This window comes from Falco punctatus, assembly GCF_963210335.1.
Source record: "Falco punctatus genome assembly, chromosome: 1".
Taxonomy (NCBI): Eukaryota; Metazoa; Chordata; class Aves; order Falconiformes; family Falconidae; genus Falco; species Falco punctatus.
Window position 1 is genome coordinate 1287130 of NC_137580.1, and position 27885 is coordinate 1315014.

General features: G+C 35.9%; 1 protein-coding gene and 1 long non-coding RNA gene across 2 annotated transcripts in view; one reads left to right on the forward strand and one right to left on the reverse strand.

Moving 5' to 3' along the window:
- LOC308070879 overlaps positions 1-27316 on the forward strand; it is an 89767-nt gene extending 62451 nt beyond the window's left edge. Inside the window, exons 2-3 of the long non-coding RNA XR_013930886.1 lie at positions 1-6827; positions 12768-27316. The exon at positions 1-6827 is cut by the window's left edge and continues 27861 nt beyond it. This is a non-coding gene — a long non-coding RNA (uncharacterized lncRNA). The remainder of the gene's footprint in view (positions 6828-12767) is intronic.
- The window catches only part of VEGFC (vascular endothelial growth factor C), a 249332-nt gene that overhangs the window by 211098 nt on the left and 10349 nt on the right, over positions 1-27885 (reverse strand). The window contains exon 2 of the mRNA XM_080405154.1: positions 1022-1120. The gene's annotated coding sequence lies outside the window, so the exon portion shown is untranslated. The remainder of the gene's footprint in view (positions 1-1021; positions 1121-27885) is intronic.

The window sequence follows — 27885 nt, forward strand, 5'->3', positions numbered from 1 at the left end:
TACTGAATGTATCCTCGGCCAAAACAATGCAACCTATATTGAGAAGGAAAATTTCAGACATTTTACTCCTTTTAAAATTATGCAAGAGCTCCCTATAACAGTCCTCTTCTGCCTTATACTATAGTGAAAAGTATTTTCTGCTACAAGTTATTTAATGTGATTCCTGGCAGGACATACACGTATCTCAAGATATACGGTGAATGCTGGCATACAAATTGCTCTTCAGCTGTTATGAATTTCTCTTTCTTGTAGTATTGATTTTCCAGTGAAAAAAATGTCAAATAACTTTTAGACATGCTGGGTATTACACAGGTAGCATATTCCCTTTATTTTTATTGTCACTGCCCCAGGTTCATTTAACAAATTGCTCAAATAAATTCATTCACTTAATGTTTCATATATGAGACCCAGATGTTTTTTATCCTCAAAAGCTGACTCTGAGGTCTATGAGTTAATGATAATGATGGTTAATACTTTTTATCTTTATGAGTATTGTAATCATATCCTCTACTTGTTTTTAGATAGTTTGCTTTTCACAAGAGAAAAGAGACCTCTGGAACACAAAAGCGCTTCTCAACTTCTGGAGGAAGAGCTGTGTATACTTTCTTCCCTATGCACTCCCCTGAGACATACACGTATTCTGGCTTCCCCCAGAAGTTAGAGCATGTGGATTCTAAAGATGTAGGGTGATCCAGTCTGGTACCTGATACAGAAATCAGGGGGAAAAGGACTCCTGCACGCAGGGCAAAGTGTTCCTGCCTGGCACGTGAGGCACAGTCAGAAAGGCTGCACCCCAGAACACACAATGCCTGGATGCACGTGTTTAGATTGTCAGTGACCTGCCCAGTGTGTCCAAACTTTTGAATGATCTGAAGCAAACCCATGTGCTTTATAGGTTTTTCAGGGTTGCAATTCTTTTCAGTCAGATTATTTCTTAGTTTCCATTTACTGACAATTATTCTTTCTTCATGCATCTATTTAAATCAGAAGAGAAAAATGAAAATGTATCCATTTCCAATACCTTTTCTGCTGAGTTCCATACAGTCTCTGAAAATAAACAGCACTTTCTTGTTAACCTCCATTACTCCATTACATAGTCACATAAATCCACTGAAGGTAGCTAGAAGAAAAAGGAACAGATGTAGTTTTAGTCTTTTAGATTATGATACAAATACATTTTTAAATCAAAGGATTAATTGCAAGCATTTATTTATCAAACATTATTTGCAAGCGATCACTGTAAAGACATGGACAGGGTATTTGGATCATTTGGATTTTAATGAGAAATGCCTTTCTGCAGTACCTGGGTGCTTTATATGGCTTTGCCTTACTGAAAAAAGCACTCAAAGTTGTAAAAGTAATGTTTGCAAAAAAGAAAACAGGAAATTCCTTTCTCATATAATTTTTCTTCTTTTTTTTTAGAAAGGTAGGCTCTTCCTATCTCATATAGTCTTTGCATAGCTTCTAAGACAATGCACACAACCATCTGAAATAAAGATTATGAGTTATATCTAAACTACTACTGCACTACTGTGGCGTGTGATGGCACAAACCCCAGGCGAGATCCCCCGTTACATACATAAATACCGGTTATATACAATTGCTTAGCCACCCACGTTCTGCCCTGGAATATGCCTACACACAGCAAAGGCCCTTTACAGCAGTTCACACTCCACCAAGCCCTTTACTTCCTCCATGCTCATCTGAGGAAGCCTCTTCTTCCCAGATAGCTGAGATGTGGTGGTCTTTGGGCATGCCCCTCGTTGGGAGGCTCTGGGACACCCCCCACTGCAGACAGCTGTGGCACTATCACTGCAACCCGGCACCCAGACAGTGAACAAAGCCTTTTCTCAGAAAGGGCCCTTACATACTACTCCTTAGAATCCCAGTTTAAAGGAGGGTTTCACCTCACTTGTATTGTCATTTGCTCTTCAACTGGATGGATTATTTTGTTTGTCCTCAATTTTCACGCTGTAGAGCTCAGACCTTAAAAGCTTTGATCTGTCGCTTCTGCTCGTGAGTACTGATGACGTGGCATATATTGGGCTCTTCTATTTTCAAGAAAATATTTCCAATGCTGAATTTGACATCCACAGTCTATAGCTTATTGCACATTATGCTCAACAAGATGGCCAGTGATTTTCTAATGACAACAACAACTTCATACCTAGTTGAGCTGCCTTGTGTTTTATTAGGCCCAGCCAATTTCTGCTGGGCTGTATTATTTCTGCTAAGAAATTCCAAAAAGGTCTCCAAGGCTTTTTAGCTCCATCGATTCATAAAACCAATGTGAAAAATTAGTTCTGAGGACCTACCACTGCCTTTCCATAAGATCAGTCCTTCCCTTCCATTTCTTGTTATATGTATGCAATTATATTTATATTGCATTATGAGAAATCACTGCTAGAAATCGGAGGGCAACTGAACTCTGTACATTTGGTATGCTTTTCAGGAAATGTATGAGAGCTAACGTAATTCTGGATTTCCTCAGAATAACTGTCTTTTTGGCAATCTTGCCTGAGAAAAACATGGCAGCATGACATTTGCCCAGGATGTCCAACAGTCCCGGTGGTATAGCATTTGCTGCAGATCAAGAAATGCCTGAGAAGTTTATTTATCAGCAAGCAAGCTGACGGGCCTTTTGCATCTTGCATTTCTTCAACCTGACATATACTGTGGCAACAGCTTGTGTACATGCAGTAAGTCCTGTGGACCTGGTATGAAGCACTGAAAATGCCCATATCACTTGGACAGGACATGTACCAGACATCGAAACCGTTTGTAGGATGCTGTCATTCTGCCAAATAAAAAAAATGCTGTTTGCTGGGTCAACAGTTTGCACAGAACTTCTGATTCACTCAGATAACTCAGATTCACTGCACAGGATTTGTCTCCCTGAAGCATAGGCATGTTCAGCGCAAACAACATCTGTGCTAGTCAAGAACAATGTGGTTTGTGTTCCATGGAGAGAAACAGGTACTTTTGGGGTGTGATTCACCTAACCAAATACAGTTGCCAACTTAATGTAAAATGGACTCTAGATTCTGTTGACTATGTTGACTACCCGTCATTGACTATGAAAACAGCTTCATGTGACAGGCTAAGTAGTAGACATATAAATGTTAGGGGAGATTAACTTCATCTTCTTTATTTGTGTGACACACAACATGGTCTAATGCAATAAAGATAAAACAGTTAAATAAAATTTGCAAATTAGAATTATCTGTTGTTTAGTATATAACATCCATGTTATAAATGTGAAGTATACTGGTGTTTATTTCTCCAAGAATAAGTAAACTTCAATATCTAAAACAATTTTGGAATTTTTTTTTAATTTGTCCTTATGTATCTAGAGATAATTGCATGCTATTTCAAATAATGTAGCTCATTTACGTGATTTCATGTGATGAAAAATTTTCACACACTCAGCTTAAAAGATTCCACGCACTATAAATACTCCTTTAAACATGTAGCTTTTTCCAGTTCAATCTCCACATTTTCATTAATTTATGATATTTTTACTCTGAAAGCACTCTAAATGGTTTCTTTGTGGGAAAATGTACAAAGAATTCACAATTGTACAGAGAATTCAGAGAATTCTCAACAGAAATGTTGAGATGTACATGCATGTAAGTATTCTGTTTAGTTAATTTTACATTTTCCAGACTTATCTATTTCTAATGTATACAAATAAAGTTTTTATAACTCAAAAGGCAGTATTTTTAATCCTAGTATATCGACCAAATTGAGCAAATAAAATAATAAAAAAATTAAACATGAGCAAAGTTACAGTGATTTAGAAGTCTGTTTAGAATGCTAATTAATATCTCCTTTCATTGTGCTTGCTTGAATTGATAATTTTTGCAATGGAATATTTGTAATTATCAGGCTATTTTTAATATATTTGTTTGATTATATATATAAACCCATATAGTTTCACACACATAAGCTTTAAATATACAGCTTTTGTCTATAAGAAGAGTTTAACAGAAAAATATTGACTGGTTATGGAAGTGGAGTGTAAGAGATATGTATAAAATGTTCATTTTTTTCTTAATCACCCTCCATTGTTAGTCTGATTATCTAAGATAAATGTTAATAAATTTTTGTAGTATTAAACTCTGCACTTCCCCTATGCTACTCCGTTGAGAACTGAAAACACTGAAAAACTCCACACTGAATTTAATAAAACAACCAAAAGAATAATGTCCATAGTAGATCATTATTGATATGTCATTTTGTCAACATTGTATAATTTTGAAAGCATCCCAATTTATTTACCAAAAAGTGTATTAAGACTGGATTCTGCTTGTGTTCTCTAGTCGGTCTGCGAGGGCTTTAACCTTCCTTTTAGTTCTCTTTATCAATGATCTACAATTTCTGACAGATTTTTTGCACTAACACCTTTTCACGTTAATGGTCTTTCTGATAATGCTTGTATCATCAGTCAGAGAAAGCACACAGACCAGAAATTACACTACAGGAGTTAAAACCATATGAAATTGGCTTTTTCCTCTTGGACCAATTTTCATTTTCATTAAGCAGAAATCATATCACTTTCCAAGTTGCTGAAAGGAAAAGATGTACAAAAATTGATTTGGCATCTGTTACATCTGTTTTGGATTTTGAATATTTACATAACATTAGAAGAAAATTATACTTGGAAAATATACTTTTTATTATCAATTTATTTTTCCATTAATAATATTCTACTTCGGCCACTTCAGGCTTTTCCTGGCATTGACTATTCAGACTTCTGACTTCTTTTGTTGACTATAAATCACTTTTTCTTCCTCTGAACAAATAGCTATTTTATTAGTGATTTTTTAAAAGTCTGCTGGAGTAATAGATTCTAAAATTTGGCATTAACTAAAAACGTTGAGAAATACTAGGGAGAGAGGTTGTTTCAATAATCTGTCATCACATAAAATCTTATATATATATATATATATGTTTGTCCTACAGAAAATGCAGTACGCTGGAAAGCAAACTAAGCTCAGAAATGCACACATCAACTTGTGCCATCATTGCTAAGACACTGCATTAAACTCTTTTTTATTCAGTACTAATTTTGCTGCACAATACCATATTTTATTGTACAACACAGCTTCTAAAAATATGAAAAAGCAAAAAGATGCAATTAATGACTGGAAACCATGAATAAATAACAAAGTAGTTAATACTACATAAATAATCCAATGCTAATATTCAGGCACTTTGGGATATCTGCTACGTTTTAGTCAATCAGACTCATTACCTCTGTACAAAATACCAGCTGTGACATTGTAAAGGGATTTTTCAGCATGCTAGATATCTTTAATCACGTTCTGGCAATATTTGACTGGTCTGGTTTTGCCAGCTTACATTTCCATTTTTGCAGATTTTGGACAGAAGTACGTAGCAAAGCTGTGACAGGAGTCATGGCAAAAGACAGCTCTGAGAACTGCCTTCAGCAGGTGCTTGTTAGAGCAAACCCTAAGCTGCTCTAACCTGGAACAAGAAATCAGAGCCCAAGCTAGATCCTGGCTAACTTCTCACACTGCTCCTACCTGCAAACAAATCTGGTCTATTAACCCACACAGAACACACTTTTTTTTTTTTTTTAGAATACAAAGTGTGTATTCTAAAGAGCAACTAGATATTGTTGTGCCTGATGCATGATAAATTGTAAGAGAAAGAGATGTAGAACTGTTATTGGAGTGCCTTTGCAAGGAATTAAATATTCATATGTTGCATTGCCAATACAGTCATGAAACAGAACTGACTAAAATGCAAGGAATAGACACATACAATCATAAATGTGAACAACAAAAACAAATAAAAACATATTAAGGATTGCTAATTCATAGAGATTTTTCTGACTGAATTAAGATGCTTGAAATAGAATGCCAGCAATCTTGCAGTGAAAAGGATAAATTGTGGTTTGTTTTGGTTTTTTGCCATTTGGTTTTAATACATCAGCCAGCCAATCCAACCTGCTGTCATTTCAAAAAAAAAATAAAGTGGGCAGCGAAATCTATCACCCACGCTTGCTCTAACTCTGAAAATAATGACAGATTTAATTAGGATATTTTTCTACAAAGAAAATTGTAAATCAAAATGTTGGAATGTTTTTACTGAATAAGTACAAATGACTGGAGTGTTTGCAAAAATTGAAACTTACGGCATATGTCACAAAAATTCAAAGCACTAAGGCACAATGTTCATGTAACAGGAAGAGATTTGCTTGCCATTTCTGTAGCTGTTCTGCAACGCTCACTGCTCCTCTCTGCCCACTGCCACACCCTGCAGTGATGATATTGCCAATCATCACATCCCTATGTTAATTGAACTATAATGAAATCAACATGTGTGGGGACCGTGCTCAAGATGCAATACCATCACCACCATGACTCAAAACAAAGCAACTGATTACTAAAAATAAACAAAAATCTTCTAACACAAAGTTTTGTGTTGCCAGCTGCTTCGAAAAACTTTGTGGAGGTTCAGTATTTCATGGCTTAGACTGGAATAGCAAACGCGTAAAGTTTGTTCAAGATATGCTACAGGGAATTTTTTAAACTACCTCTGTCTTTTTCTAAACAGATTAAACCATCAGTTTTAAAAGGGGACAAGTAGATTTTACAAAGCTGCTTGTGATCATCACATGTTTTATATTCTGCCAAATGACTGCCATCAATGTGATAGCATGAAAAAGCTTCCTTCTTCAGCAAGAGAATGGAAAAAAATTCCCTATCCAGTAAGCCATCAATGACACTTTCTTTAACACGTTATTGTAAGGTGAGAACAAGGTTAACTCTACATTCTGCCAGACAGCTGACATTTCTGTAAGTTTTCTTACTGTGTCATCCTTACTAAACTATCAAGAATTACTGAGTATGGAATCCTTACTAACTACAGTTGTGCATTGTATCCAGAAGTGACACCAAAAATTTGAGTGAAATTTGATCGGTTAATTTAGGGTATTATCGTACATTGCACTGAATGACTTGTCTGTGGATATTTCTGATGTCCAAATAAATAGATTTGGTATTCAGTATTGGCAACCTAAGATTCTCAGAAAAATCACGCCCATACATCTAGACACAGACTCTCCTGATTTTTAAGGACATCCATATTCAAATCTGAATCCGAAATACAGATCTATTTCTAACTTAAAAATATTTTTAACTTTATTTACAGTTTTGTGCATAAATAAGCTCACTTTTCACATAAATCTTATCCTTTCTGAGAGAGAAGCATGTTTTTAGATTGCTACCTTAATACCATATCATCACCAATTCCCACAAACCATATGCTGTGGCTTGCACATTGTGGATGTTTTAAATGCTAATACTGAGACTCAACTCATGGTTTATCCTGAAAGGATACAACATTACATTCTGGAAAGTAAAGTTCTAATTACATCACAAAGATAGATCTATTTTTTCATATATGTAACACCCATTATATACATTATATAGACAGCTTAAATAGAAATAAATCTTAGATTATCATAAAATGGGAAAAGCACTGAAAAACTTTCCCTTTTTACTTAGATATCCTCCTGAAATTTTCTACTGATGAATCACAACAGGACACAATTGTAGCAGTGTCATTGTGAGCAGAAGCTGGCATTTTGGTCAAAGTGAGCCTTCAATACCTCATTAACCACAAGAAAAGTTCTGAACGAGAAACATTATTTTGCACCATTTTATAAACCCTGTCTGGGACATTCAGCTGAGCTTTAGTTCCAGAGCTCTGCTTTTCTTAAGAAGACCAAAAGAATTTCTGTAAGTCAACTCAGATCTGCTGTAATGACAAAACATTCCCAAATGTTGTAGCAATAATGGCAGTCAATTCATACATTCCCCACAAAATCCTGGTTAGGAACAACAACAACAAAAAAATACTGGTGATCTAGCTTAAGGTATGATTATGAAAAAAGAAGCCATATAGCTTCCTCTTCAGATCTAGAAATTTGACAATTTGCCATAGAAATTAACATTAATCTTTTTTGCCTTAATTAAATCTTATGCTTCCATTAAGAATAGGTTGGATGTAAGTGAAGAGTCCAAGACATGCAATACTAAGAGAAACTGACATTTCTTTGCTGTTTCGGTATTAACTAACAGGAATTTTATTTCAAAAGTTACTTCATGGTTTTTCAGCTACAAATCCCACAGTTAAGCACACCACTCTTTCAGTGTCAAAGTATGCCTTAATATTTTCATATCATTTTACTTGTTTCAGTGGATATAAATTCTGCATATGAATGCCAGAAGTTGGGATTGAACCCACCAAAGCATTTAAAACTATGCTAACTTTTAAGAATTAGCTGCTCTGATTTCAAAGATCTATTAATATCTAAAATGCTAAACTACTTTAAATCAGACTGGCACACTTAGTGACTGGAAAAAGAAGTATTCAATATTAACATGTAAAATATTTAGTTGGATCGTGTTCTTTTTTAAAGCATATTTAAAAAATTAAATAAATAAATAAAAAATAATAATAAAAATTAACATACTCATTGGTCCTAAATGTAATGTGTACACACATATGCATACATATTCCTCTAACACAGGACAAAGACACATCAGGGATGCAACTATTCCATAATTTCCAGATATAACAGCAACTTGCTGATACCCAGCTGAATGCATCTATGAAATACCAGAGAAGTTACTGCTGATTCAGTCTATACCCCTCTATATTAAATATTGTATGATACTCTAGATGCATAAATAAATCATTGCCTTTCTTTTTAAATTATTTAATTCATGCTGATAGATTTTTATTATTCATTACAACTTTAAATAAAACCTAGAGCTTCATTTTAAGCAAAATTTAGATAGAGAACTATTTAGGACAAACTAGAACAGAATGAGGCAAAGCTGATGTTAACTATACTGTAGGACAAAAGGTTCCTCTCCAGGCTTGGTTTGAGCAGTATCTTCTGAACGTGACTGACATAAGTCCGAATACATCACTGTGTTAGAAACTAATACAGCACTTCCTTCCTCCTTTTAAAATGACAAATGCTTTTGGTAAAGAAAAATACAGGGAACTTGATTCTGCTGCCCACAGAGCTGTATCTTGTACCACCTAAAATGTTCTGGAATATCTGAGACATCACTGCTGCACATTTAGATTCAGCTTATGGGTTTATGGGATGCCCATGCCATCCAGAGTAGCAGCTGAAGGCCAAGCAGGATAACCTAGGACATCTAGGACAGGCTGGACCGATGGGCCGAGGCCAGCTGTATGAGGTTGAACACGGGTCGGTGCCGGGTCCTGCCCGTGGGTGACACCAGCCCCCCGCAGCGCTACAGGCTGGGGGAGAGCGGCTGGGAAGGGCCTGGGGGAAAGGGCCTGGGGGGCTGGTCAGCAGCCGGCTGGGCATGAGCCAGCAGTGTGCCCAGGTGGCCAACAGCATCCTGGCTTGTATCAGAAACAGTGTGGCCAGCAGGACCAGGACAGCAATCGTCCCCCTGTACTGGGCACTGGTGAGGCCGCACCTCGAATCCTGTGTTCAGCGTCGGGCCCCTCATGGCCAGAGGGACGTTGAGGTGCTGGAGCGTGTCCGGAGAAGAAGGGTCTGGAGCACAAGTCTTATGAGGAACGGCTGAGGGAACCGGGGGTGTTCAGCCTGGAGAGGAGGAGGCTCAGGGGGGACCTTATTGCTCTTGACAACTGCCTGACAGGGGCTGTAGGCAGGTGGGGGTTGTTCTCTTCTCCCAGGTAACAAGTGACAGGACAAGAGGAAACAGCCTCAAGTTATACCAGGGGAGGTTTAGATTGGATATTAGGAAGATTTTTTTCACTGAAAGGGTGGTCAAGCATTGGAACAGGCTGCCCAGGGGGGTGGTGGAATCACCATCCCTGGAGGCGTTAAAAAACACACGCAGATGGGGTTCTTAGTGACATGGTTTAGTGATGGACTTGGCAGTGCTGGGTTAACTGTTGGACCTGATAATCTTCAAGGTCTTTTCCAACCTAAATGATTCTATGATTCTATCATTTCAAGCACTAAATGTTTGTGAGAGAGCAATTGAATCATACCTTTAAAAGCAATCATGCTATAATTTTTCAGATGAGTAATGGAGCTTAGAAGATGGTTTTCTCTTTTTATTTATTTATTTTCACATTAGAGCAATGCTTTTAATCCTGCTTCTGGGATTCCTTGAAGAAAATGTTTTAAGGAATTGTAGCAGAAAACACAGTTCTTGAACGCAAAGGCATTTCTACATTAGTAATTTAAGAAAACAGCTCTACTGAGCTATTTGCTCTTAGAATTTGTAATACACAAATTGTGCCAAATTACTTACCTTTCAGCAATCAAGCAGTAAGTATCAATAACTAACTAACTAACTATTTCACAGCTCAGTGGTTATGTTTTGGTAACTTAGTGATACTTGTATATACTTCATTATAGAAAAAAAAATGCAGAAAGGTCCGAAAATCCAAAGTGAAATTATTTGAAGCATATAAGTCACTGAAATACCATGGCTATTTTCTACCTACAATTATCATAAGGAAGAAGCGACCTTCCACCCACAGTTGCTTGTGAGGTCAAAACTAAATCCAAGGAACTCAACTGCATGCTACTGAAGCCCTAATACACTAGTGAAAAACGAGCTGGAATTAGTCACTCTTCATCCAGCTTTCCCTCACAGGCAAACCTGTAGCAAAGAAAAGTGTCATTGACTGTCAGCAGACAGCAGAGGTTTGTGCAGCTTCCACTCTCTGTTGTGAAATCTTACTGGGTTCCATTTCCTACACTCTGCCAGGGTCTCCTGGGATCTCTGGAAGGCTGCTGATCATGGAACACATTTCTTTTGCTTCCAGCACACTCTGCCCTTCAGCCTGTACTCTTGCTTTAGCACTGAAATTTTACCCCATTTGTAGACAAAACCAAGCAGAAACATGAGGTTTCTACTGTCCTGCAAATGACTGATAGGCAGGGGAGATGTTGCCGTTAGCCTGAATGCAGAAAAGGAGGTAGAGTACGAACCAACAAATGGTAGGTTATATATCATCTGAATAATAGTTACCCAGCTTTTACACACCACTTCCCATCTGCAGACCATGTGACATTTTACAAGAAGGCTTATGTTTATCCTCACTTTATAGATGGAGAAAAAATTACAAAGGATTTCCCAGGAGCACAACATGGTTTAAACAAGAGCTAGAAGTTAGACTGACAGCCAAACCTATGTCCTGGAGGCCGAATGGCTACTCCTGCAATTTCTGGACAAGCCAGTTTTGATGAGGACTTAAGAGTTCTTTTATTTGTTCTTGAGGTTAATTAAACACTTGTGGGGTTTTTTTTAAATAATGACATTTTAATATTACCCTACACTGACTGTAAAAATAAAAATTAATCATCTTTGTAAAAAAAAATTATAAGAACATAATGAAATACTCTGCGGCTCAGTTTCTTCAAATCATCAGTTGCCTGGATACTGCAATAAGTAACACACACTCAGAAACGTCTCAGCAGTTACAAAGTATAGTGTTAATTTTATGTGGTCAAGTTGAATCATGTTGAAAATAAGAATGGCTACATTTTCATAAGTTTGATAATGCATCCATTATCCACCTTTTTTTCTTACGCAAAAATTATGAGGGAGATAATATTTTAACATTAAGATGAGAAATACAGATTTCTGTTCAACAGCTGGCAAGCTGTGTGTATTCCATGAGAAGTGTCATAAAAAGATTGCCGAAAATCAATATGCTTTAAGAAATTAAAGCATTGTTGCAAATATTTTGTGTAGGTTGGAGATCAAGTAGCATGGCAATGGGTGAAACAGTGAATACACTGCAGTGCAAATCCAACTGGTTACTACCCAGCACTATTGACAGCAGGAATAGACAGATCAGAGTAACAGATTTGTTTTATAAAGTAACATGACTTTATAAAGGAAGTAACATTCCTATATGAAGGCAAAAAAGGGGAGATATTCAAGCACAATACTGAGATGACAGCTTCAAAAGAGGACAGTATACAACTTTTACTAATGAAGGTAGGAGGGTAAGATGAGATCTCAAGAGAAAACTAAATGGTTCATATTCTGTCATAGTACATTGATGGCAATGGTACAGCATAGATTCAACTAAAAAAAGCGTAGGTTTGCCCCATATTTCAGAACTGGTGACAGAAGCTGTATTTGAAACAAAATATGAAACTGAAGTGTCAAGTAAATCTCAAGAAATAGCCAAGAAATACAGAAATAAATGATGCTGCAACTGAATGTAACCAAGATTTAACTGACTGGAATGTAACTTCTTGACTGGGGAAAAATTTCTGACTTTGGAAATGCATTTGGTAATATCAAGTTGCAGTTGTGAATAAAGGCGCTGTGAAAAGTTTTAACTTTGTTTCTTTTCTGACTTTTTAATCTAATATCTAATCAATTATAATATTAAAAGGAAAGCTGTAGGAAATGATGGTGCATTAAAGCAACTATTGAAATATGTGATTTATCACTTGGAAATAGTATAGAAAGTGTGAGGTGGACACTGAAGTACTTTCGATGAATTCAGTATAGTTCACTTCATGACTGAGATTTCAAACAAACATGTAGATGATCAAAACCGACACAGAAAAAAATGTCAAATAGGGTATTGATCTTCCTTACATTACAAGCTGTACCTGATTTATAAACCACATTCCAGAAGGCGATATGTGACATCTGCCTGATGATCCCTTTTCAATATTTGACATACAATTTTTAATTTGTGTTCCCCAAGTCAAGTTCTTTCCTTATTTGTTTTGACAGCTAGCAAATGACCCTGCTCCTGCATGGAAAGAAGGTGCAACTGTGCCCTTTAATTATGGGGCTGGAGTTATAGAAAAGACAGGACTTATGAACCTTCCAGGTGAAGCCTGCTGAAAAGTCCACCTTGATGTCCACCAAGACTGGCACGATAATGGAACAGTAAGTAACCTTTGTGGCTTATGCAGTGACAGCTATGTTAGGGCAGGCTCAGTTAAGGTGTCTGGAACATCATCTATGCCACTTGGGAATCACTGGAAAGAAAAAGACCATGTGACCTTGCCAGTTTCATCCACTCAAACTATTTAAAGGATGAGAATTTAGAAAGTGGACTTGGAAACCTTGATCACCTCTTTTCCAGAAAGTGGATTTGCCTATCTCACATTGGTTAGTCACCAATTGGTAGGAGGCATGGGTTGGAAAGCTCTGTAGGAAGGTGCGGTTCTCTTGGACACAGATTCTTGGATCGGGAAGCAGGATATAAAGGAATTTTAACCCAGACTACAGAATCCTACTAATTTTCCTTCTATTTTGGTTTGGTGAATTTTTAATTATTTACAACTGCACAATTTTCACAGAAGAGTTATATATGAGTATATAGATATATGTAATAAGGGCACCCCTGAGAAAGGTAGAAATCTAAGGAATAAGGAAACTATCCTCTAAGATCACTCCACTCATGGAGGGGAAATAATGGAATCTAGGTCAATTAGATGAGATCTCTAATCACCAGGAAAAAAAGAGAAAATATCACCTGTGTAAAAATGAGCTTGCCTGTACCGTCTCTGTCTGTTTATATCAAAATCACTTATTTTAGGAGAGAGGAAGGGCATGAACACCTTTTAACAGGGTGAAAACTGCATTCTGTGCTTTCATCTTAGAGCTCAACCCATACCTTTCAGATACGACATCTGCTCAAGTAGAGCAGTCTGGCCTGGGCATATTGATGCTAAATGTTCAGTAACTTGGCTGTCCGAGATGGAATGATTCCTCTGTGAGACATCACGCTTCATCCATGCATCAAGTAAGAAAGCTCAGTGTCTAACTCACTTTGGACTGGGCTGCAGAGCAGGTGCCTAGAACAGAAGTGGTACAACCCACAGCACTACAGCACAGAAATCCTGTTTTGGATATATTCCAGAGTCCTTTTCTGATGAATCAAACAAATTCAAGCATCGCTCATGTACAACAATATTTGTGGGACAAATCTCTAAATAAGTGTTGAATATTAATAATAATAATAACAACAATAACCATAACAATTAATAATAATTTATCCAGCATATTTTCAGTGATGCCAAGAAATTAAATTAAAATTGTAAAGTTTGGTATTCTATTGAGTGGAGGAGTACTGGGCTTTAATCTGACTACAGAAAAATAAAATTTGGGATGATCCTTACAAAGTATTTACACAACAATTATTTCTCTTTTACACTTGCACTCACAGTAAGCAGTTATCTATAGCAAAATTATCTGCATTCATTCTGAAAGTTTTCAAGTTATAGTTTCAGTAAGATGATCTCTATCAACAACTAATTTATCATAATCATTCAAAAACTGGAAGGTGAGAGTACCGAGGTGAAGGTTATTTGACCTTACTTAACCAAAACAGAAATGTAACCCGAGTACCTCATTTGATCTTTAAAATCAATAGATAAGGAGCATATTGCTTTATCAGCAGAGACTCCTCATGAATAGTAAATAATTTATTTGCTTTCCCTTATCTCTTCACACCACAAAATTTTAATCACAAAACTTGATTATTTTGGGAAGAGAAAAATTAGAAGGACTTTTTAAAAGTGGTAAAGAACCATAAGCATCAAAGCAGTAAACTACTATGGTTGTTAACCTTTATTGTATAAATTGTATAAATAAAGCAAAATTCAGTTGTTTGCAAATGGGTTTATTTTCAGACATCTACAGACAGAAAATAGCAAAATTTTCTTCCTATGTCTGTCAAAGCTCAAATTCTATGTCTGCAAATGCAAAGACAAGTATGTGAGAATTGCTCAATTTACATTCTTAGTGAGATGAATGAGCACTTCACCTGGACAAAACCTGAGTAGTCAGTAGCTGGTTCAAGCTGTTTTAACAGTATCTTTCATAGAAACATTATCTTTTATCCATACAAGTTTTTGACAAAATAAAGCTAAACATGCATTGTAAACTGCATTTAGTTGAAGCAGCTTAGACAATCCATGGGTTCCTGTGCTTCAAAAAGACAGAGGATACCTAAGGTCCGTTTGGTGCTCAAGACAAATGCACTTTTAGAAAGGTTACTATATTATTCACCCTTAAAAGCCAAACAGCAAATCCAGGTGGGGCAGCAGTGTGATATGCTTCCCTCTTAACTGCTTTCGTGCCCTGAAAGACAGGTTAGCTAGTACCACGGGGGGATTCACAAAACTGGAGCTACAGTTTTGATAAATTACAAATCAGGGGATACCCGTCTGCAGATCCTATAATCTTCCACTTCTTATAAAATGCTTGATCATATTAATCCTACCAAAGATCTGCTCACACAGCAAACAGATTTCTAGTTCTCTCACCAGTAATTTAGTGTGTTTCTTGTTGGAATTTGCCTTACTTCTGTATTGTATCTAGCTCCTTCTAGAAAAAAAAAATTCTAAGACAGTGGTTTGCATTTTAGGTAAAGCCATTTGCATTAGGCTGCCTCCTTGTATTGTCCATGCAGTTTATGATGATAAACTGTTACTGCCTCAGTCTGAGATGTCACAAGAACCTAAGAATGCCCTGGAGGTCCAATTAGCTTATTGTTTTTTCACAGGTAGTAATCAAACCCAAATACCCAGAGGAGAATGTATGAACAGAATAAACGTTGTTCTCTCAGTTGCACTTCTAGCCTCTAACTTCTAACCTCTGTTATCCCACCCTGCAGCTGTCTGCCTTCTAGGCAGGAAAGCCTTACCTTCCCGAGTTTTTCTGTAAGGTTGTGAATGTGTTTGATTCTTTCGATCTTCCTTACCACTTCTCTCCTGCCTTTTCAAATACTAATACCTTCTTAGCAGGAACCACGCTGGGAGAGCAACGGGGTGAGAGAAGCAGAACCGTACACAATACTCAGTAACATATGAATGCTCAGTAATGTAATGGCATAGTCACAGGCTTGGGTTTGTCATTTTTAAGTAAAAAATTTAGAGAAAGGGACTACCTACCTTCCTCACTTCTGCACCTTTTGCAGGCATTACCACTCATTTTATTGAAGGCATTTTCAAACTTCTAAAATCTGAAGCAGAACTCACCTAAAACGCAATATCTGAAGCTCAAAAGGGTAGACAGTGGCTCAAAAAGGAAAAAAAAAAAAAGGTGCATCCCTGCTCTGCAGTAACTTCTGATTCAGACCTGGACTCACCTATGACTTTTTTTTAAGAGCCAGTACAAGATGTTTGCTCTCTCTGCAAAAACTGTGTGGGCTGCCTTCTCTCTGGGTTAGTCCTGACTTTCACAGAGGACATCAGTAGCAAAACAGGATTAAGAGAGACAACAGCATCTTGTTAAACCTCTGATGTTCAGTGATAAATTTATAGGCATATTGCAATTTCCCACATGTAAAAAGGTCAGTCTTAACTGAAACTAATTGACAAGATTTAGAACTAATTGGAATTCTTTTGGTTTGCTAAAGAAAAACTAAAACAGAAGGGGCATTGAGATTAACACCACTTTCATACTTAAGAGGCAATCCCTTTAGGTTAAGGAATTGAAGAAAAGTTTATGTACACACATACTGTGCCTCTCCAATTGATAAATTAATTTCATGTTTATATATTTCAGTTATACTTCTGATATTCCTTACAGTTACCAACCAAGTCTTTTGCTACATTTAAAAGAAAAATCAAACTCCTATGCCGACATCTTTTGATACAGCAGTAGGGAAATGTTTATATTCCTAAAATATTAAAGCAAGAGAACATGGATAAAACATTTGATTTCTTTCAGATTTGATGTCTGCTTGGGCGTCACCAACACTAAAAGCAGTACCTAGAGCAGTCATTTAATAATCTGTGATTTACAGTCACTACTTCATACTGGTTGAACCAGTCTGGATTTCTTCCATAGAATTCCATGAGCTCTAAGCTAAGAGCTTTCACAGATAGCTTTAGTTAGACACTTGAGGTCTGAGTTTCTAAGGAATGCTCCGCAACTGACTGTACATTATGAATGTTTGCCTGGTGATTCACTTTCCTATGTCCTTAACAGGGGATCTAGTTGTTCCCTTCATAATTAAAGTTCTCAGCCGCAGAGGTCATAATTTCAAAAGCATTCCCAGAAGGCAATAATCTTAAATTAGAAACAATTGGACCATTTGTTACTAGTTTTAGACTCCTAATTTGCTATGGGAGTTCTGCCACCCAAATGTGTAGCAGGTGCTTTCTCTCTGAGAACAATGAAGATATTTTCTTCAACATTTCTTCAGCTAACAAACATTGCATGTAAACTTACATTTTTAAACATTATTTTCTTATAGGCAGATAGAGTTCTAAAAATATTTTTTCAGTTTGGTTTTTTTTTTTTACATATCTTTATGAGAAATGTTTTGTAAATGGATTTTATTCTCACTAGCTTATTTTCTGTATCATTGCTCTCACTGGTGTCCTTATGGGTTGCACAATTCAGCCAACAGGTTACAGGTAAATGGCAGTAAATTGCAGAAGACATTACTACAAGAACATTTATGGTCAAGTAGTCTTCATTGTTATGTACTTGGCAGTATAAAAAAAAAAAAAAATTCCACTTCCAGACCAAGAAAATCTCTGCAGCGTTTTAGTCTTCACTCTACCCTTCTTTCATTTCTAGAAAACCAATTATCAAAACTGATTTTAATATAGTACATAAAAGAAATGAGAGATAAATGCCATCTGCTGTTTCAGGTGAGAAAACAGAAAGGAGGTCACTAGCTTGCTTACAGAACCTGTGTAGAAATGATCATACAAGACTAGAGGAAAGGTGGAGGCTGAATCTGGCATGATCTACCGCTGCAGGTACTCTCTTGTGCCTGGTACTTCAGAAGGGCAAAGTAGCTTCAGACAAAGTACCTTTGATTAAAACTAAGTTTAAGTATTTTAGTAATTTAGGCTTATGGAAATAGGGAGGACGCTAAAATATACTGCTCAATACACTGGTTATTCAGGTCTCCGATGTTTCTGATTTGGCAGCAAATATTAGTAGGTACTTTCTATTTTGATTCTGTAACCTGATTTGCAGCTTGATTCCCATAAAATGGGAACAGCACTATCAGCTCATGTCATGTAGCCTACATTTAAAGTAAATGCCTGAGTGCTCATGAAACACTCTGCTATTACAAGGAAATAGGTCATCTGAAAGTCCATAGAGAAAGACGATGCTTTTTAGCAAATAAAGGTCTGGACCGGTTCTAACAATGGAGTTTAAACAAATACTGAGTATATCTGTACATTTTTTAAAGGAAAACTAGCACATCTCGCTAATTAAAATCTGTATCATAATGAAGTTATGATATGTAACTTCCACTGAAGTTGCATAAGAACCCTAAATCTTAATTTTCAAACTCTTTGTGGCTTTGCAACATTAATATTGCTACTGCAATGTTTTTCAAACCAGCAGATTAACTCTTGCCCTCCACCCTCCACAGCAATTATCTCATGATATTGTCCCCCACATGGACTCCACATCAGGACCTTTTACTCTACCATATGTGCTTTTTCTCCCTCTAGGGAGCTGGCACACAAAGAATGTAACAATTACACCAGCTGGAAAAGACATAATGAAACAGTTCATCTGCCATGGTACAAACACTCTTGATATACTCAAAGTAGTGTCTTGGAGCAGAATTATTTTTCTTAAAAGAATATGTCAAAGCTGATCAAATCCAGACTTACATTAAGAATAAAATACTATATCTGAGCTTTCACCTAATCAGTTAACCCTACTTGCATTATTTCTCTCTCCAGAATTCAGGTTTTAACCTAGTATCAAGAGAGCAAATCCTTCCAGGTTAACTAATTTTTATGTGCTTATGAGATACACTGCAATACTGGGTATTTGTGTTTTGCAGCCATAGTGATAAAATGTCTTCATTGGCTAAGGTCATAAGAATTTGAAGCAATCATCTGCCTTCATTTAATTTCAGAAAATCTGAACAGTCCTCTAACACCAAATAATAGGGATCTGGGGAAAAGAACTACAAAAGAAGTTTTGCAGCTTTTTCAGATACCAGTCTACCAATCTGACTTTTTGATTAATTGGAAAAAATAATTATTAAATACAGAAGGACAACACAAATCTGGTTATCTTTTTATTTAGTGCTGTATTGGGGATGAGTTTTCTTTGAAATGCATCAAATTCTTATTCTTGAAAATGTATTTTTCTTCTGCTAGCAGCTTAAGTTTCTACATCTATAATTTTTAGATCAGTCTTACAAAAAGTTAAGAGAAATTACCAGATAAAGTTTTCTTGCTGTTAATGTGGTGATACAGAACATTTTAAAATATAAATGTTTAAAGGAATTTAGGAACTGGACTGTTTATTCCTATTTGACAATCCAAAGCTCACGATCCATCAGAGTCAGTAAGACCTTTACTAGACAGTTGGTCAGGCTCATAATGAATGGCAGATGTTGTACATAAGATCAACATTGAAAAGACGATGTCACTCAAGAAAGGCTGCCAAAGATTCTCAGCGTCTTTGCATAGAATTATATAGAAGAAAATGTAAGTATTGTGAATTTTAAGGATGCTAAAAAAATATAACATGCAACAAATCCATACTGAAAAATAATGAAAGCAGAATAATCCATGCCTGGTGCCAACATTACTAAAGCATAGATTTAAATCACCGGCAAAAAAACTTTTCACTTAAGTGGAAATGAAAAACAAACAAAATCATCTCATCCTAGTCTAATGTCATTTAAAAGGTACAGAAACTGCAGTTATGGTATTAACTAGAACCTTCATGGCAGCTTCAAATTCCTTTATTTAATAATTTACATTTTGGTCATCTGTGTGATTTCCATTATTCAAAAGTGTTAAAAGTTACCTATTCTTGCAAAGTTACAGACACATTTTCTAAAGGACACAACATAATCTAGCTTTCAAGACAATATGCAACAAAGCAGAACTCTAAAGGGATACATTTATATTCTAGTTTATTCCTTCCATACTTGTTTTACAAAATGTCTGACAGACATGAAACCACACAAAATAACACTGTATGGTTCAGAAGGAATTAAAAATATACTCAACGTTGTCTTCTCACTGGATTAAATACTGTTGACTAAAACAATGGAGTAGCTCTTGACTTCCAAAACTGTGACTGAAAATAGAACATACTTGTTGCATTATTAAAAGAATAATCTCCTCAAAAAAAAAAAAAAAAAAAGAAAAAAGAAAAAAACAACCTCTCTATTTCCCCAACTGCTACACCAAATCCAGTAAAATTCTAATGACAACGAGCTGGTAGATAAAAATGTTTAAATGTGCTGGTTATACTTATTTTCACATGGTTTTAGTGGCAGAGTTAGAGGTAAAGATCCAGTGGAGGAGCCGCAGGTGACTGAAACTTTAGAAGTAGACTTGAAATATAAAGGACTACACTATTCTGTGAATTCCAGAAACTGCAGTTCCTAAGGGGTCAAAACCAAATAATAAATGACAGGAATTATGATGATGGAATATCTGGCTGGTATTTCTCATTTTTTTCGAAGTAATACAAAATCTTAAATGAGGAAAGACCTGGCAGTATGATCAACTAATATTACAATTTTAACATATGACAGGTGATAAACCATGTAGCATACAAAGTATGTGCCATATAAAACATTTCTACATCTACAACCATAATATATTGAAGTGGAAAAGAAACACTAACTACTGTCAGTGGAGAAAAATTACTTTTTACAGCCACTAGATCCTATTCCCCATTACTTTGAGCATTCTGCCTCTCATTCTAGTTTAACACACTTAGGTGGGCAAGAGTACTCTGTCTGTTGAGAAACAATAGCCATATCACCCTTGGCTGGGTAAATATTCTCTTCCAGGCTTACTGTCTGTGCCGATGAGACAGCCAAGCATGTTCATAGCTAGACTATTGCTAATGGCTTGTCCCTGTCAGTATGAGCTCACAGTAGAATTTCTAGATAAAATATTGCTTTCTTCTCTGTCTGACTGAAATAATGAAATTTTTATATGTTTTAAATAGATGAGTCTCTTCTGGCTAGATAAGCGAAACTGGCATTGCAGAAAGCAAGTGACATCACATAATAAATAATTAACAGTTTTTGACTGTTATAATAATTTCCTTTAAATTCTGTTTTGAATACAGAATCATAGAATGATAGAATCATAGAATCATTTGGGTAGGAAAAGACCTTTCAGATCATCAGGTCCAACAGTTAACCCAGCACTGCCAAGTCCATCACTAAACCATGTCACTAAGAACCCCATCTGCGTGGGTTTTTTAACGCCTCCAGGGATGGCGATTCCACCACCTCCCTGGGCAGCCTGTTCCAATGCTTGACCACCCTTTCAGTGAAAAGAATCTTCCTAATATCCAATCTAAACCTCCCCTGGTATAACTTGAGGCTGTTTCCTCTTGTCCTGTCACTTGTTACCTGGGAAAAGAGACCTACCCCCACCTGCCTACAACCCCTGTCAGGCAGTTGTCAAGAGCAATAAGGTCCCCCCTGAGCCTCCTCCTCTCCAGGCTGAACACCCCCGGTTCCCTCAGCTGATCCTCATAAGACTTGTGCTCCAGACCCTTCTTCTCTGGACACGCTCCAGCAGTGTGTCTAAGAAAACAGAAATTTTAAGAGGAAATGAAGCAACTAATCTTGATAGCTAACTGATAGCTTCAAATGAAATTGTCCTTATCGGTTACTCTTTTCAATGGTGTCTCCTTTGGACATCACTAAAAATATAAATGCGATCTGATCTAATACTTAATCCTTTTCTAAGCACAATTTTTGTGTGCTATGTAACTCTGGTACAGTCACAGAAGTGCACTGTGACTCAGCAAATGGATTTGGCTTGTCTACTAGTTTTCTGTTCAACATTCAATTTACCTTGTATTCTCAAACAAATGTGTGACCTGTTAGATATGGCACTGGCCTGCAAGAGGTACACACAAGCTCTTTTTTTCATTATATTTAAATACAGTGTTACAGATTTTCAATAGGAGTCTTGAAAAAACAGTAAGGACAATGGTTTAATCTATTTTGAAGCAAGTTCTTTCTTATTTTCCTGGAATAATTCAGTTTTCTATTCTTGAAATGAAGCCTCAACAGTTTTGTACTCTATCCCTGGTCCTTTTGGCTAAGAATAAAATACAAAGCACTGAATTGTCTAACTTGTTGATATGTTCGATGTGTCCCCCGAAAACAACTTTTATTCTTAAATATTTTCCTTATGTTGTTTTTTGTTCAGTTTAATTTTAACTGTAAGCATTTTGAGACAGGTCATTGATCTTCATTTTTGTCACTACAAAGCTTTAAAGAAGTTTGATCATTTTATTAACAAAACTCTCTACAACTGCTAATAAGCAAAATTAGAAAATCCCTCTTTTCAAAATTAAATGGTGTTTTTAACCTTCATAGTTATTTTTATATTGCTAAACCATGATTTTCAAAAGTTAAAAGTCATCATAAATAAATAGCATATCAAAGTCATTTTTAAGATGAATCCATAATTTTGGAAGCCTCGACTTTGTTTTAACATTCTCAAAGCTAGTAATTATGAGCCAAGAGTATACAATGTTAACTCAATCAATTAGAAATCCAAAAGCTGTATGTTCAGCTTTTGACTATTTATTCTTAGAAAAAAAACCAAAAACACATTTCAATTCTTAGCTAGAAAATATATAGATGTTAATTTTTAAAACCTGAAAATCTTGTTCATGGAAGTTGGAATGCTATGAAGAAAAAACTCCCTTACTATAGCCTTCATTTATGTTGTCTTCTAAAAACTTACTCTTTATTTATTTATTACCTTGCCATTGCGCCATTACCTTGCCACTGTATCAAAAAGCATAAACCTTAGTGAAGGTTCTGATTTGAAAAAATTCAAAACTACTATGGTCCTTCTATGTGTTTGAAACACCTTTTTGTTATACCTAGATTAATAAATGCAATTCCATGCATGTGATACACAGCCTGATTTTTTTTACTAGTTGTCAAAAACTAAAGGGCCTAAACAACAGCTTAGGCAACTTCAATCTGATTAGTAGTCACATTTAAAACAGCTGTTCCAAAATAGCCCTATAAAACTATAAAGTGTAATAGTGAAACTAATCTATCCAACATTTTGGAGATACAAAAGAGCCTGTATTTAGCTTGTCTTCAGCTTTACGGATAGCAAACTTCAAGGTGATTTTCTTCTGGCTAATAAGTGACCAGAACATGTATGTAATCCCTCCAAGAGTTTACCTAATTGGGCCAGTCTTTGTGACTTTAAGTTTACCCTACATAGAGCTAAACTGTAAGGCAAGTTAAGCATGAAGTTTTCCTGACATTAGCTGAGTTTATAAGGCAACCATGTCAACTAAGTAACGTGAATTACATCAAAATCAAGTCTATCTTTGTATAAGATTCCCAATACCAGTTAAATGGCATTTTAAATAATATATAGCTTATATTTCAGGAAGAAAGCAAGCTTGTAATAGACAATTACTACGAAACATCTTTCCAATCATTAAGTTATAATAAAGCAATATATTAGGTTCAGTTAGTTAACCAAAGAGTAAACTCAAGTCGCCTAAATATCCAGTGAGTGCTCAGAGGCATCTGGGCAAAATATTCGGAATGCTATTAGAATTTCCCAGATCTGATAGCACAGGTTAGTGAGATGCACACTGTGTTAGGGTAAACTGCAATCATAATTGCAGAAATCAACTGCAGATATTTGTCATAGGGTCTTTATAACATATCTGTGTGAATGTACCTCCTAAAGAAAATACTAGGAACCTACTATACTAATGTTAGTGCAAAAAACTGTCACTGAGAGAATTATTGACATTATAGAAGTTGCTTCTAAATCAGAGAGCACAGTTAAACTGGTTTCATTTATTTTAATCAGACGTGTAATGAATGTATTTGTTAAAGAAGCTTTAAATTTTTCATGTCTCTTCAGAAAAGAATGAATGAAAACCCCTAGCAACCCAGCTCTGCTCTTGTGAAGCCTTCGTCTGTACAGCAGTCGATTGACAGCAAATACACACTTTCAAAGATGGAGGATATTTTCTTTCAAAGTTATAGAAGTTGTTTTGACTGAGCACAGTACATTTTCACCATGATGATTATTATGTATCTGTAAAATAGGTTTCTATTATTTCTGAGATGTTTTCTAGTGTTTCTGAGGTGCTTTCTACGGCAGTTGAACAATTTGAAAAAGAAAACATAGATAATTGACTTTATGGTATGGAAGACACAAGGCAAAAAGATTAATGGAAATGCACGGGGGTTAAATTCTGAACCCCAAGCTAGGCATTTGAGCTCCTCATGTAATGCACAATATCAGTTAAGAACATACAAAAAGATTCTAAAAAGCTGATAAGTAGCTGGGAATGAAAGGTAGCAAAGAGTAAGGTACAGCTACCTATCTGAACTGGAAACAAGTTGTGCTTTTCATCAAAAACATCCCAAATTCTTTTTCTGAATGGTGGTCAGCTGTTTATGAAGGTATTAATTTACAGAGTAGGATGTATGAAGGGCTCCTCAAACCACACAACTAGAAAACTTGCCCAGATGGGAACAAGAGGTTCAACCCTGCATGTTGAATTGTATAATACCAAGTGGTAACTTGAACTGCTACCCCGCGTGAGAAACCTTGCCTGTTTACTGAAGGGAAAAAGTTCTTAGTGTCTCCTAATAAATTTAGTTATAAATAACTAAACGGTCGTCAGGATACAGGATGAATGTATGAATGATTATATATCCTAGCTCACCTAGGATGCTGGAAACCAAACGCATCATCTAGTTAATATTTTACATATCTGAGTTCTTTTTACTTATGTTTCTATTCTTTCCGACAATAGTACCTATATTATGGGTGCAAGAGTGGATCTTTTGGAAAAGCTCTTTCGTACTAAGGACATGAAGTAGATCTCATACTCTTCTAAGTTAGTGTTTCACAGGCAACATCAGGAAGTGACATAATTATGCAAAAGCCTAACATTTATTCATATGATGTTCTTCCTCAGGCATGTAGACTCCTGCTCTAATAAAATACAACATGCTTATTGTCTTTTGTTCTACCAGGGTTTTTTTAATGCTTTTTGAATGGTTTTACCTCATTCTAAGCCTTTCTTCATGGTTTTTATTCTTGCTTTCTAATTTAATAATTAGAAATACCTTTTGTAGGGAATTATCAACCAAAAATATTACACTACTCAGAAAGGGACTGCAAAAAAACATCAGCTTTACATTATAATCTTGCCAGTAACTGCTTTATATATAAACAAGAACATCAATATATGTATTTGTCTATTTATATATTTTGAAGACAAAAAATTACCTTATTAAAATAACAACACTATGATCTAGAAAATGTTTTATAGTATAAAACTTTATAGTCTATTTCTTAATTTGATTAAAACTTTTCTAATGGTCAGGGCTTTGACAATTGCAAAATGCTGTAAAGCCATTAATTGCTGACTACTCATAGTTAAAAAGCACACATATTATTAGCCCTACTTTGCCACTACAGAAATAGAGACAAGAGATGCTGTCAATATTTTAGTGAGTCTTGGACTATTTGTTTTCTAAGCTATGGCAAGCACCACACACAAAGGTGAGACAGAATAAGAGTAGGAATCTATTAATCTACTTTTCCAATTTTTTGAAAAAGGCTTTCTTATACAACAATAGACTTATGTGCAATGTCTCACTTATAACCAGATTAATAGAACACATCTTCGTAATCAAAACGTCTCACACACAGAGGCAAAAGCACACATTATAGATGGGAAAAGCACATCTTCCTATTACAAGCCTCCAGCCTGCTTGGTTTGTTTTCTTTGCTTGCTTTTCTTTGTTTTTTGGAGTGACAGCTGATATATTACATGAATAAACAATACATTCCAATTATACTTTTTGAACTTGAGGAACGTTACCTCAAGAATTGGAAAACTAGCATTATCCAGAGAGAACACATAAATTTCTTTCTTGGAAATGAAGCCAGAAGTACTATGACAATCTTCTCTGAGAGAGCATTGAGAAAACCAAAGTTAGACACAGAGCTAGCAGCAAGAGCTAAGTTTTTCTTTAAAGCGCATAGTACCCAAGCCACATTATTCAATTACACAACGCTGCCTAACAACATTGTTTTATACAAAAATTTAGCAGGGGTGATATATCAGCAAAATAAATTTTTGTTACCCTGAAAGAAATCAAATAGCCACAGTAAGAAGCATTAAAGATGTCAAATAAATACATGATGTTTTTACAAGACTGCTTATGAACCATATTCTATATGCACAAATCAGTGTTGCCAATGGAATTAGAAAAAGTAGAGAAAGCAGTATATCACTCCCAAGCAGCTGAACATGGCTGAGAAGAATGTTTGATTTGAGCATACCTCTGGGGAAACATCCTGGGTTGCACAAATCGTCTGTATCTTTCAGTGTCCTGTTACAGGTCACAAAATGTCTGGATCTCAGTTGATTCCTTCACCAGATAAAGATCAGGTTCTTAAAAACTGTGCATGGTTCATGTGTCTAAAACCTAAAACTAGGCTAGACGGTCAGATGTAAAGTGATCTCTTAACTAACTAAAACCAGTTATAATTACAATTATAATACAATGCATTTATCATACTTTTCTTTACCAAACAAGTTAATACAAACAAAATTAAAAACCAGATGGTGAAATTTTATATTAAATCATAAAGCTACAGGAAAACTACTATTTTTCACTTCTAAATATACTCTGCAAAAGAAAATAAAAAGTCTTCTTCCATGATAAAATCTTGAACGGAATGTCACATATGTGTCTAGCATAAGACTATATCTCTTCTGAAGTAGTGCCTAGACCAGAAATAAATCTGTATACAGAAACAGGTATACAGGCAGATTTAAACAGGAGAGCTTGTAAAGGGCCTTACAATAACATGCTCCTTTTACCTTGCACTTTTGTGTTAGAGTTTACAAATAGCGTATTTGAAAGAATATTTCAAACTGCTGGCATGTTAATGAAAACATAACTCACTAGCGAACAACTTGCTTTTAGTTTGGAGGGGATCTTCAAACACTCTTTAGAGCTCTCAAAAGCATCTGTACTTAAAGACTTCCATCACAACTAATGTTTCATCAGGTCTCCCCAGTAACCTCCCCCCACTCACACATTGGGACACGCTGGTTAAGCTCACGTGCTCATGTCTCCCTCTAGCGCCTGGATCTGTTCGGAGTATTTTTAACTGGATTTTAGAGGTTCCAGTCAGCGCAGAAACTGTAAGGAAAGTCAAAAAAATGTAAGCAAGGAGAAATAGGTTTGAAATGAATTATTTGCTATATGCCTAAAAATAGTTACTAGTGATTTGGCTGCGTTTGGTGGTGGTTTTTTTTTTTTTTTTTTTGGGGGGGGGGGGGGAGGTGGGTGGGTGGGTGGGTGGGGAGTGGTGGGTTAAGGTAAGAGACAAAGCAAATACAGACCTGATTCTCAAAGGGAAAGTTTAGTCTTGATTCTTTTGCTTTCTCCTGTCCTTATTTTAGATTTATTAGCTTCTTTCTTCAATGGGAAAATATGTTACTAAGCTCTTTTTCCTAAATCTTTTCAGTGTGCAAAAATACTATGTTATCGTTAAATGTAGAGTTGACTTGAGAAGTTCATTTTTGTATTTAAGTAAATCACAAAAACTTGGTTTTGGTAGTTTCCAAACAAGTGGCCTCCTGCAAAGGGACTCATGCAAGCATGTAAAGGGTTTACAAGGAAACAGCCTTTTCCCTATTCCCTTTTATTTAAGACGGGAAAATAGGTAACCATGTTTGCAGTACATATCTAATACATATCTAATGTCTACTGTTATCAGATATTACAGGTTCTAGTTATTGCTCTTAAATGTTGTATTATAATACAATGGGAATTGGACAGATAAATCTGTTTGAAATAGAGTGAAAAATTCTTTCTACAGTCACGTTC